The sequence below is a fragment of the Gossypium raimondii genome, chromosome 4 (genome assembly GCF_025698545.1).
Source record: "Gossypium raimondii isolate GPD5lz chromosome 4, ASM2569854v1, whole genome shotgun sequence".
Lineage (NCBI taxonomy): Eukaryota > Viridiplantae > Streptophyta > Magnoliopsida > Malvales > Malvaceae > Gossypium > Gossypium raimondii.
The window spans coordinates 25,819,748-25,833,859 of NC_068568.1; positions in this window are offsets into that span (position 1 = coordinate 25,819,748).

Sequence of the window (14,112 nt, forward strand, 5' to 3'; positions counted from 1 at the left end):
TGGGATAATGTGTACAAAGGAAGTATCTGGCAGTATATTTGCAATTTCTGGTGGCTTGACCATAATATTTTGTATCTGCAATTATCTGGTGGCTCGACCACAATATTCTCTTTTGGCAGCTGGACTGCATTATATAGTGGCTTGTCTACAATATTGGTGTGTTACTGGATGGATGATTTCTAGGGAACTCATTATGGTGTGTAGCGGAGATGGGTAGGATCTAGTTTTCAAAATATTTGCATTGATTTTGAAAAAAAAGTTGCATTGACATCGTCATTATGCATTCTGATAAATGTGATTCTGTAAACTGAATATTGTATGAATATGATTTGCTTAAACTGATGCTTTTATGTGTTAATTTCTGTTATTATGGATTGCAACCCACACTGGGTTTGTAAGCTCACCTATTTTTGTTCTAATCTTTTAGATAATAAGTGAGGTTAAGATGGGCTTGGTTTTTGAAGGTGCTCTCGGACATTTTCAGAAAAACTTATTTATTTGGTACTTGATATACTTTGGGATGTGTTTTTATTTCTGTGGACCTTGGCTTGAAACTTTCTTTTGGACTTTTGATTTTGGTTTTTGGATGGTTTTTTCATGATTTATGTTTTTAAATTATTACTTAAGAGGATTTACAAAAATGATAATTAAAATGGATTTTTCACAATAATGTTAAATTCATCTCAATGATAATGTTTTCAACCACAATACTTCAATTTCAAAACTCGGTGCTACTTACCCAACAACCTAGTAATTTATGAGATACATATATATATTAAACCTATGTTTTCAAAATGTCCAAAACGAGTTTTAGTATGTTAATTTTCTTTGCGATGTTGACATGCCATAAATCGGTGTAGTAGATTAAACTAGTTTTCACATTTAAAAAGCTCGAATACAGTCATTTTCGTTTTATTTTAGTTAAGTTTCTTTAGTTTTACTTAACTTGAATAAAATGTGCAAATTGAGTCTTTTATTGACCCTAAAGGCCGAAGGAGGCCTAAGGAAGAGCTAACGTGCCTTGTAAGTGTGCAGGAGACCATTAGAAGGCATTTTAGACCGATACTGGATGCTATGTCGTAACACAGAAAGCCCGATGTCGCAAAATAGAGAGCATAATTGAGAGAGTACGAAACTGCTTCGAGGTCACACAGAGATTGAGGGTGTCGCGACATACCCCTGAAGACATCTCAAGGAGGAGTATACTGCCACCTATGTCGTGACACAGGTCCTGGTGTGTTGTGTCATCGATTCTGGGATGGAAAATAAACACGAAACAGGGGTATTTTGGTCTGCAAAATCAAACTTAAAGCTCGGGAATGTCAGCTGACCTAGGGTTAAGAATGACAGCCACTTGAAAGCTATAAATAAACTTCTTTGGCACATGTTATAGACATTATTCCATTAGCTTAGAGTCTTTCTTTAGATTGAGTTTGTTTTTCTTGCTTTCTTACATTTTCTAGAGTTTATTTTATTTGTCTTTGTTTTATTTCAAGAGATCTGAATTGTGAATGAGATTAACTTCTATGGATTTGCATTTATTATCAATACCAATCAGACTTTTCTTAAACTCTTTACTTTAATTCATTCATTATGATTATTTCTTCCATTTATTCCATGTTGTTTATGAAAGCCATAAGGAACTAATCCCTCTGTGGGAGATTAACGAGTGGAGGTATGATTTGTCAATTGTTTTGTAGGGTCATTCAACGGATAAGTTGTTTGGGGAAGGAAGAACGTGAAACAAACCCTACACCTGACAACCTCAGGAAATCATCAAGGTGGGAATTAACCCAAACTTGGTATTGCCTATTCGTGAACACCTTCAGCCCAAGCCAGTCTGGATTGTGAAGTCGGAATATAAGTAGTTCTTGCTGACTTGTTATGTTAGTGGAAGATCAGAAGATCCTGCCAGGGTAGTGACTAGTTGATTGACGAGGAACTTGAAGCAAAGGTTGATAGGGCTTATTGAAACAAAATGGCATTTTTAAAAATAAAAACAATTATTAAAGAAATAGTGAAATGATTTTCTGCACTAACAACTTGGCCAATGTGATCTTCAAGATTCAGCCATGACGTTTAGGTTGGGTTTAGGGTAGATGTGAAGGTTATCTATTTTGGCGCGTTTTGGTACTTAGTTTGCCAATATATAAGCTTCGGGTGAACTAATGTTTGTCGCATAGAGTATCTGCCCGCAAGAGTATCTCAGGATTTATTCTCGTAGCATTTTTCAATTGAAGAAAGAGTATGACAAGCGAAGACTACACCTTGGAATGTTGGTTGAGCATGATGCGCCTACTAAGTATACGTTAAAGTTGTAAGGGGCTAAAGTGTTTGTAAGGCCACGCTATATATGAGTTATCATATAGGTAGGGTACGCCACGCTTGCTCAAAATATATACAAGATGGGTTCTGTAAAATGATTAGGTGAGAGTCAGTTAAATGGTTTGACCAGTCAAATAACATCAGCATCAAATTTTCTTTTATATTTTCTCTGATTTTTGTATAACATTAAAGGAAAAAATTTTGTATGCTTTTGAAACTTGTCTAGATCCATTAAGAGGTATTGTGGGATATATATGTGTTGAGAAGGGAACGTTTGGAAGGTTTTTCTTACTTCAATATTACTCTCTAGTTCTTCTTCTTAAACTTAAATGTTCTCTTCTTCTTTTTAAGTTGTAAGCTAAGGTTTTGAGTTAATCAATGGATATTCCACCTTCTGGTAAATCTAATAGCTCGGCATGTTAAGTTTTTGAAAGAGTAAGGATGTTAAGAAGATTATAAACAATAAGTTATGAATGGGAGGCCTTACATGGGATCATCTGTAGTTCAAATGATAATAGAATATTTGTAAATAATTTTTAATTATGGTTCCATGTTCTTTAAGCAATTGTTGCTGCTAGTTCAAAAAGAACGTTCAACTTTGGAAACTCTAAGCTACAATAGGTGGGTTTCAGGTGAGTCTTTACTTTGACTCATGTATGTTAATTTTAATTGTAAAGACACATGTTGATATCATTATGGATAACTGGTAAGTGAGTAAAACATCATAATGTTTTTGCATGTTCACAATTGAGGTAAATGAGTCACTATATGAATAGCATGATATGTGATGTAAATGCATGTTAACTGAGGTATGTGAATGAATCTGAGTAGGTTTATTTTGTGTGGGATGAACAAACATTCATTTGTGATGCCTCTAGGAAGGTAGGTACATTGCTAATCGGAAAGGCAGATCACGTTAACAAGTATACTCATGGTGTAGCCTCCGATGACATGTAAATAGGATTGGCAAAACATGACATGGGGATGTGTAAGTCCATAAGGCTGAGACCCATGGCATTTTATGTAAAAAAAACACTCATAGTGATGCCTCCAGTGAAACATGGACTGGGCTGGCAGATCAGGACATGAAGTTACATATAAGACCATATGGGAAAAACCCCATGGAAACCATTAAGATAGTCTGACGGGACAATAAACACGTAATTCTTTGTCACACCTTCGTGGCGTGTTCTGTAAGGCCTTTATGGCATATCTGATGAAACATGTGTGGCTTATTATATGTTATTTGTGTTACGTATTTTGCAATCCCCTTGTGGAAAATTCTGGTCAAATGCTTCGGTGTCGTGATGATTTGCCATGAAATACACTATTATTTACATCCTTTTTACACATAACATTAGCTTGTTTGATAGTTAAATCAAAGCATCTTAGTATATATTTAGGTTTTCATACATAAATTAGTAATTTATGATTTTTAGTAGTTTTTATTACATTTTATATATCTAAATAAGGTTATATGGTCTTGTAGGTCAAGTCGGGAACTAAAGATGCTTATTCGGGCCAAAACTGATGCCTATGTCGCAACCCCAAGAAACTGATGTCTCAACATCACAGACAGAAGCCAAAAATATGTTCTGGAGCAAAACTGCCCTTGATGTCGTGATATGGCCCTCTTATGTCACGACATACTCTCGAGGTTTGTTGTAACATTGCAAGTCTATGTTGCAACCAACCCCCTGTGCAACTCATAAACTCATGTACATCTTAATTACATTTTTTAGGGAAATTAGGAGTATATGTTCTAGTCAAACTCTAAGGACTTCAAGAATATTTAGGCACTTTAACATTCCAAGTTTACCCTATATAAATTCCATTGTAATAAGCTTAAACGCACAATTTTAAGGAGATAGAAAATATACTTAGGGTTTTTATTTCATTCTTAGTTTTTCCTTAGGGTATTTTATGTTCTTGTAATTGGAAGATCCTATTCCGAAGTGAGACTCTCGCGAGTGAAGATTGTTCCGAAGCTATGCTTTCATCGATAAATCCATGAGCGTCTCTTTTTCTTTATTCTATTCTTTACATCTCTTTCTTTAACATTGTTTAATTGAATACTTGTGTAATGATTAGAGTCAATTTATGTTTTATCCATATCTCACATGATCTCAACTATTCTAATCTTACTAATTGATTAAAGGATTAAGTTTCTTAACGGATCAACTATTTAGGAGAGGAATAATTTAAACCCTAAGCTTGGAAACCCTAAGAAATCATTTAGGTGGTAATTAACCCAAAATTGGTATGGCTTATCCATGAAAACCTTAACCCCGAATCGGTCTGGACTGTGAGGTCGAAAGATAAGGACTCGCTATTCTAGTGGATGTATCAGAATATCCTGCTAGGGTATCGACTAGTTGATTGGTTAGAACCCTACATCAATAATTAATTAGGTAAAATAATTGGATCTAAGCTAAAGGAACTCGAGTAGTCGAAACAAGGGATAGGAGAAGCCGATACATAAACTTAAGAGTATATTGAGATTTAATTCAATTTATTTAGTTTATTTGTATTATCATCATCTTGCTTCTATATTAACACTACTAATTTGTGAGTCAAGGAGATTAGTAATTATTTCCAGTAATTGGTTTGATAGCAGTTTTCCCTAAACTACAATCCCTTGGGTATGATCCTCGGAGTACTTACCTACTTCGCTGTAACTATATTACAACTTGACCCGTATACTTGTGGACACCACCTCAATTCCATATATTTTGTAGTAGTATTCACACTTTGGATGTTAGTACATCCGAAGGCGGTCAAGTTGTTGGCGTTGTTGTCGGGGATTGAGACTGTGATATTTTTTTATTGAAACAATTACTTACAAATAATATTATTCAAAGGATAAATGAGTTAGATACTGTGGTAATTTTATTAATTTATTATTTTAGCTTAATTTTTATTTTTCATCATTTTTATTATTTTATTATTTCCCTTGTTGATTAAGTAAATTTAATCATGAGTGCAATTAATGATGATTATAGTTGGTATGAAGGCAAAACGTGGGATAATTTGTACGATGACATGGAATCAAGTTGGTTAGATGTAGATTCGATGGATCAATGGAGTGTGTATAGCGAATATGGAAAAGAAGGGTATTCATATGATCCTCTGTATCAGTTAGATGATAAAAAGATTGATATGCTCGAATACCCAATAAAGTCTCTTTCTAATCCACCAGAGATATTGTCATGTGGAACAATTAAGTCTAACAAACCTTTAGCCAATAACATGGATGCACACATGGATAAATTTGATGACGACGATAGTGGGTCTGATTCAGATGAGTCATCCTTTTGTTATGATGAATGGCCAATAATGAAGGACAAATTTGGTTGAATGGAGCTTCGACAAACCAATGGAGTGATAACAATGAATATAATATGCCAGAATATCTGGACAAGTTACCTTATGATACGTATAGGAGTCATGACCACAAAGATAAAAGCAAGTATCCGGAGGAACCCATACGTGAGTCGAATAAACATCCATTCAAGTGTGATCAAACCTACCAAGCTAACAACAAAACATCCAACATTTTATCAAGAATGTCAAATAAGATGACACAAATGATGACAATGCTATGAGAGATATCAGAGGCATTATGTCTAAGGGAAGAGGTCATACAGGATGTTCTTAACTCTAACCATGATGACCACTATATTACCAACAATCATCCAGACTTAAATAATGGAAATAAATAAGAGTTTGGAATTAGGGACTATGTTGATGAACTAAACATACTCAAGGTGTCCCCGATCCAATTAATGTAGAAACAAATATAGCAATAGATGTAGCTGCTGACTTAAAAGTAAAAGTAACCACTAACATGGAGCGTAAACCGATTCTGAATGAAAGTGTAAAGTAGCCTATACACTTTCTAGATATAGCAAAGAAGCTACCAGGTGAAGAGATCGATGAGTTTGATTCATTCTCATCTGAAAAGGGCAACAAAATTAGAGTGACCAAAACTTCACACGACTTTGAGGGGAGGAAGCTCGAGGCAATAATACCCCAAAAATGATTTGGGGTTGGCTTGGATTTGGTACCAAATGACTTGTAATGTGGATGTCGCATCAGTCGAAGATAAGGAAACATTGTTGGAATGACCGAAAGGGTTGGTTCATATAAATCGACAAAGGAACAAATAATGAATCAATGTGTCGAGAACCAGCTAGAAGTTCTTCTATGGTGGCGACACAAATCGTCCCAATTTTTAAAGAACTTTTATTTCCTGCTTTAAATTTTGTTAGTTTTTTTTTATTTTATTGTTTGCTTAATTTGTTATTATTAATTTTAGTTGTGTTTGGGATTTTTCCATAACAGATGTAGATATCATGGAGTGACAGAACAAAAAAAATCGAAGAAATCAGAAACTGGGCTTGATGTGGCGACATTGTAGATAGTACACACCTTGCAACATTGAAGGCCCAAGTTCATCTGAATATTTGTAGAAGTTCTGCCATCCATTCTTGACACTTTGTCTTTTTCTTCTTATTTTTATTTTTATTTTCTTTATATTATATTTCATTATTTTTTCATTATTTTTTTTAGGTATTCTCTGTCCGCTTGAAGCACACAAACCCCGAGATTATCATAACAACAAGGATTCAACCTCCCCAGGGAAGTTTTCTTGTTTGCACTTTAATTATTTTACACTAAGGGCAATGTATGTTCCAAAGTGTAGGGGGAAGTACATAAGATTAATTTTTTGTGTGTTTTCGTTTGTGTGTTCACTTTGATTTAAATGATTATTTATTGACCAAAAAAATTTGTTTTTGTTTTTGTTTTTGTTGCATGGTGCTTGGATTATATTAATACTGTGAATAGCGGTTGAAGATAATAAAACATGTAATGGTTCTTGTCAAGCATGAAATTCTTTATTGATATAAGATAAATTGATTATTTTTAAGGGAAATTGATTAGGTTACCTAGTTAAATTGCATAATACATTAGAAGTGCCTAAGTAAGAATGTTTGACAATACCATATGAGATATAAGTCTTATAGATAGTCGTAGGGACATGAATGCTTGAATTGATTATTATTCATTTGTTTTAATTCGAAGCATGAAAGAAATTGTGTATGGTGGGATGTTTAGGGATGACCTAAGGTATTGTTTGAATAGTTAGTTCTCAAATGACTATACCTTAATGATATGAATCCCTGGTCTCCTTATTTGTGCCTGATAACTCCTTTTTGATGAACCTACAAAAGTTGAAACACAAAGACCACACATAAATTGAAAACTTGAATTCTTCCCTATCCTTGGTCCTTTAATACATTACGAAATAGATGTCAGGCCATAGATATTAAGGATTTAGGTAGATACATTATGGTGGACTAAAAAAAAGAGTGAAAAAGGAAGAAAAAATGTGATACCGTGATTATAGGTCGGGAAAAAATGTGTGAAAAAAGAAAAAAATCCATAAAAATTCAAAAGAAGAACGAGAAAAAAAGTAAAAAATAAAGACAAAAGCATTGTGACCGAGAAAAAAAGTAAAAGGTCAAGTGAGAAAAGAAAAAGTCACAAAAGTAGAGAAAACTCAGTTATCAATGCACCAAAACCCGTTAAGCCAACCATAGTTGCCAGTATTAGATTGTATCTTCCTACATGGAGAAATAAGGTAGGTAAGAGATGGAGACAAAAGGCGATGAGCTTGGATAGGACATTAAAGGGGAAGAGAGGGAAAAATGTCATGTGCCTAAGTATTTCTAGTGTTTGAACCGTTTTGAGCCATGTCTTTCTTTGAACTCATAATGTCCTAAGCCTCAGAATGTTACAAGCCTAGAAGACCAATGTGACTTAAGCGTTCTCTGTGCATAATCTTCCAGAATTGCTAACAATTATACTTAATGAATATTTTTTATTCACATGATTGTGTCTGCTACATATCTGTTTGATTTATGTTTATGGTGGTATTGTTAAATATTTGGTCATGAGAATTACTCTTAGTTTGTTTGTAATGTAAATTTGTAAACTAATCCTAATTTCCTTCAAAAAGTTTCAAGGCATCAAACTATCAAGATTAAGTTACATGTGCGATAAGAATTGTTATCCCTTTAACATTTGACAACCATGTTCATGGTAGTAATAAAATCCAAAGGACGTCTTATTATTGCATGTTATGTGTTTAGATTTGGTTTGCTTGAGGACAAGCAAAAAAGTTAAGTGTGGGGGAGTTTAGGTGTGAGATTCTTATTTACATTCATCTTCACTAACTTTCGCTTGTTTGAAGAAAGAAAATAAGTCATTTTCATATTTTTTATTTTTTTATATGTGTTTGGTTGCTTCAGGACAAGAAACAAGTTAAGTGTGGGGGAGTGATTTGCCATGATATACACTATTATTTACATCCTTTTTACACATAACATTAGCTAGTTTAATAGTTAAATCAAAGCATCTTAGTATATATTTAAGTTTTCATATTTAAATTAGTAATTTATGCTTTCTAGTAGTTTTTATTACATTTTATATATCTAAATAAGGTTACATGGTCTTGTAGGTCAAGTCGGGAGCTAAAGATGCTTATTCAAGCCAAAAGTGATGCCTATGTCGCGACACCAAGACACTGATGTCTCAACATCACAGACAGAAGTCAAAAACAAGTTCTGGAGCAAAACTGCCATCGACGTCACGACACAACCCTCCTATGCCGCGACATACTCTCGAGGTTGGTTGCAACATCGTAGGTCTATGTTGCAACCAACCCCCTATGCAACCCAAAAACTCATGCACGTCTTAATTACATTTTTAGGGAAATTAGGAGTATCTGTCCAAGTCGAAATCTAAGGACTTCAAGAATATTTTAGGCACTCTAATATTTCGAGTTTACCCTTTATAAATTCCATTGTAATCAGTTTAAACACAGTTTTAGGGAGACAGAAAATATACTTAGGGTTTTAATTTCATTCTTAGTTTTTCGTTAGGGTATTTTATGTTCTTGTAATCGGAAGATCCTATTCCGAAGTGAGACTCTCATGAGTGGAGATTATTCCGGAGCCATGCTTTCATCGATAAATCGATGAACATCTCTTTTCCTTTATTCTATTATTTTTATCTCTTTCTTTAACATTGTTTAATTGAATGTTTGTGTAACGATTAGAGTCAATTTATGCTTTATCCATATCTCGTATGATTTCAACTGTTCTAATCTTATTAATTGATTGAAGGATTAAGTTTCCTAGCAGTCAGTTATTTGGAGAGGAAAAACTTAAACTCTACGCTTGGAAACCCTAGGAAGTCCTTTAGGTGGCAATTAACCCAAAATTGGCCTAGACTGTGAAGTCTAAAGATAAGGACTTGCTATTCTAGTGGATGTATCAGAATGTCCTACTAGGTTATCGACTAGTTGATTTATTAGACACCTATATTAATAATTAATTAGGTAAAACAATTGGATCTAAGCAAAAGGAACTCGCTTAGTCGAAACAACGGATAGGAGAAGCCGATACATGAACTTAAGAGTGTATTTAGATTTAATTCAATTTATTTAGTTTATCAGTATTATCATCATCTTGCTTCTATGTTAGCACTACTAATTCGTGACTTAAGTAGATTAGAAATTATTTCCAATAATTGGCTTGATATTAGTTTTCCCCAAACTACAATCCCTTAGGTACGATCCTCGAAAAGTACTTACCTACTTTGTTTTAACTATATTACAACCTGAGCTATATACTTGTGGACACCGCCTCAATTCCATATATTTTGTAGCAGTATTCACACTCTAGATGTTAGTACTTCCGAAGGTAGTCACGTGATCTGGGTAAACTTGGAGACTTCTCTACTAACTAATGTGATGATAGATAATTGGTAAGTTTGATGATCTCTCTCTACTTAGTTAGTCTTATGGTAGAATATGAATATGATCTAAGTAAAAATTCTGAAAGAGTCTCCAACAACGTTATCTTAAGGGTGAATTCGTAATATTAGTCTATCAGTTCAAGAAATTTGGTGTATTCATAACTATGAACAAGTAAGTGTTCTACAATCTCATGTTTGTCAACACTATGTATTGAAGATATTAAAATGCTATGGTATCTGCCAATCTGAGGGCTTCATGCTATATAAAGGTTATCTAATGCTTAAGTTTCTCACCAAATTTGGCGTTCTCATGACATGTGATAAGTCATCTCGAATTCTTCTAGATGATTTAGAACGTTTCATCATCAGTGTAGGTTTTGATTTAGGGTTGATGCAAGATGTGATTTGATTGGTAATCTGATAGTTCTCATGATATTCTTCTGAGGAGTAAATTCATTTTCCAAGTAAGGAAATAACTTTTGTATTGAGTGTCAAAGTTTGGAATCACTTTGCGCTGTGAAAAGATTCAATGTAATTATTAATTAATTTCTTTTATGTTAAGTAATAGTACAAAAGAAGAAAGAAGTATATTTTAGAATAGATCACGCCAGATGTATAAACTTCTGTTAAGTGTTTTTGCATTGTAACATCTGATATCCGGATCCAATGATTTGGGTCGGGTAGAGGGTGTTACATCTCAAGCATGATATTAATTCATTTTGGTATAAGTTATCAAGATTATTATTAATAGCCCCTATTAACCTAACTGAAACTCGGACAGATACACAGATCATCCAACCAACATATCAAACTAGCATTTAAGTGCATTAACAGAAAAATCGAGTAAGGTACATATTGGCGCACGAAGCACATCCTGTCGTACAAAGCGCATATTGGCACACGAAGTGCATCCTGGCATGTAAGCGCATATACCAATACATAATCCAATCTTATGGCATGCCAATTATATCTTACATAGCCCAATTACATTATTCAAAATTCATCGTCAATCTATCATGTAACAGAGCGTATTTCATCTCAATTTCTTACCAATTATCATTTATTAATTAAATCATACTACTTTCTATTCTATTCAATTTAGTCTTTATTTCGATATTCAATCTCAACCATAGCAAATTAATCGAAATATTTAATATTACCACAAAAGAATCATCCCACTAACTCATCAGTCAATAAGCATGCATACATAATTGAATATTTCTACCTAAATCATAGAAATACAAATGAAGGTTTTGGGCATCACTCGTCAATGATTTTCGTTTTTTCTTTCCCTTTCGATTTTTCAGTGTTGTCCTTAACTACGAATAATCAAAAAATGTACTACGGTATTATTTTCCAACTAAATCATAATCAAATATCAAATTTCACATATTTTTCAATTTAGTCCCTTCAACTAGGATAAGAGAACTTTCAATTTAGGGTCTCGAATTAGAATCTAATTTCACCATGACTCATTATGGACGTTCTATTTTCTAACCCTGCCAACAATTTGATTGGTTGTTTAACGTCACATCAATAATTTGCAAGCATACACTGTTGATGCAAGTATAGTAGATAGATATGAGTCTGTCGGATATCGATCCCACGAGGATGGTTGCCTTTTTCCTATCAATGTCAGTGCAATAAATAGATAGAAACGAGATAAATTGTGAGAGTAGTTGTCGAAACAATGACTTGAAAATAATAAGATAAAATATGATAATAATAAATGTGATTCCCAACATGAATATTCAACAGAATACTAAGTGCTCACAAGGTATAACAGGATAGGTGATTATCGATGCATTAAATTGTAATGAATATCTTACCAAGCTTAACTTCTATATTTAATCTAAGACTTAAACATGCACATTAGCCACACCTTCCGATGATGGCAATGGAACTCTATTAAGAACAAGTGGATTAAATTCCTCTAATCCTCAAGCAACTTTCGTTGTCATGCTTATTAGCTTGAACTGTCGCTGCGCTTTCTAGTGCCAATGACTGCAATAACACTTCCATGCTAAAAACATTCAAACCCAAAGATTAAACAGTAGAAACAAGATTGAATAAAATAACATTTAACCCAAAAATCCTGTATACTTCCGTACAAACATGAAATAGAAAGTAATCACCAGCGTTTAGAAAAGAAATATAAAAGAAACAAGTGGAGAGTACTATTCCTAGAAAATCTTAGCTTAATCTCTCAACTCCCTCTTGTGTTGCACTTAGGGCTCCTCGTCAAGAACTAATCTGTATCCCTTTCACGTCGGTTTACCAGTAGGATTCTTAAGTCGCCATAGCCGAAAAGCTTCAAAAGATAGGTTGAAAAAGATATACCCCCAAAAAGCCCTTCTTCTTTTTTCATGCGAATATTTATATTCTACTAAATAGCCCAGGTGTCATTTCATCAAAATCATGCTGCCTCTGTACGTACAAGTTGGTTGTATCAAACTGGCTAGCTCACACCTTTGTTTTCTTACTCGGATAGTTGTTAGGTACGGCGACAATTCTGGGCACAATCTGGAAATACTCATGCAGCGACATCAGTACCAAAACATGACAAAATTAAGGATAAATAGGATAAGATCCACTGAGTTATAAAATGCAATTTACTGAACTTAAAATTCTCAAATATGTGCTAAAGATAACTAAATGGGGACAAATTAACCAATAAGTAGGGAGAAAACATATGTTCTTTCTAGTACTATCACACTCCCAAGCTTAAGTTTTTACTTGTCCTCAAGTAAAATAGAAACTAGCGAGGCTACACAAGAATTCACTAAGGCAAATGATCATTCTAGTAACTTGAATCATCTAAAATCCTAATGAATGAGTCACATTCAGATGACAGAATATTGCATCGACAATACATTAGTAAGAATGAATAAGATTGCAACTTCATCAAAGCCAACATCATGCTTTAAATCCTAAATTCTATCTACTAATACATTTATTGGACAATATATGTCTCCCTTTTTTTTGTGAATAAGGGATATCATTACATTACTATACCTTTGTTCCTGAGAAGTAACGATAGAGTACAACAAACCCTCAGGAAGTACGTAATTGCGCCGACACATAGTCATGCAGCGACAGCCTTTGGCCAAATTCATTTTTCTAAAGCTTGCATTGGAGTGTTCCCTCTTTAACAATTCACAATACACCCATTTTGGAATGTCTCTTATTCATAACTATATATATATAAGGAGCTATAAAAGGCATATCCATTAAAGATTCAAGGAATGCTACTAGTCATTCATTACTAATACAACCTAAATCATTAATCAATGAATTGAAGATACATCATTCAGTCAAATTTATCCAACTCATTCATCGATAATTTACATGATTTAAGAATTAAGCATCGAATGTAACAAAAATTTTTAAACACATTTGCATTAACGACAAATAAACCTTGCATACTTTATTAAACTAAAATTATTTTTTTCGAAATGTGGGTGTATTTCCAAACCCCATATGCATTCCTCCAAACTTAAAGTTTGTATTGTCCCCAATGCACTAACATTAAAATGTAATGACAATGAAAATGCAGCAACAATGTGCACTAACAAAATAAAAATTACAGTTACATGCAATGCATGAATACTACAGCTAAAACTCAAAATAAACTAATTTGGTTTTCCTAGGCCATCAATGTGGTTGTACGATGTTTCTTCTTCCTCCTCTTTTTCTCCTCTTTCTTGCGCTTTTTGTCTTTGGAGCTTTCTCTTCTTTTCTTTGGGTTTTGCACGGCCCTTGGAGTGCTCTTCAGTTTTCAGTACTGCCCCGGCATCATCGGCTGCTTCTTGTGTAGGAGAGGGGTCACCTTGAGCGGTCTGGTGTAGACCACTATCGCTAATGAGTTGTGGTGCTTCTCACTGGTTACCTTTGTATCTTCCGCCGGTCTAGCTCCATCTCGCTCCAGATTATAGTAGCTGCACCCAAAAACTCAGATGCATT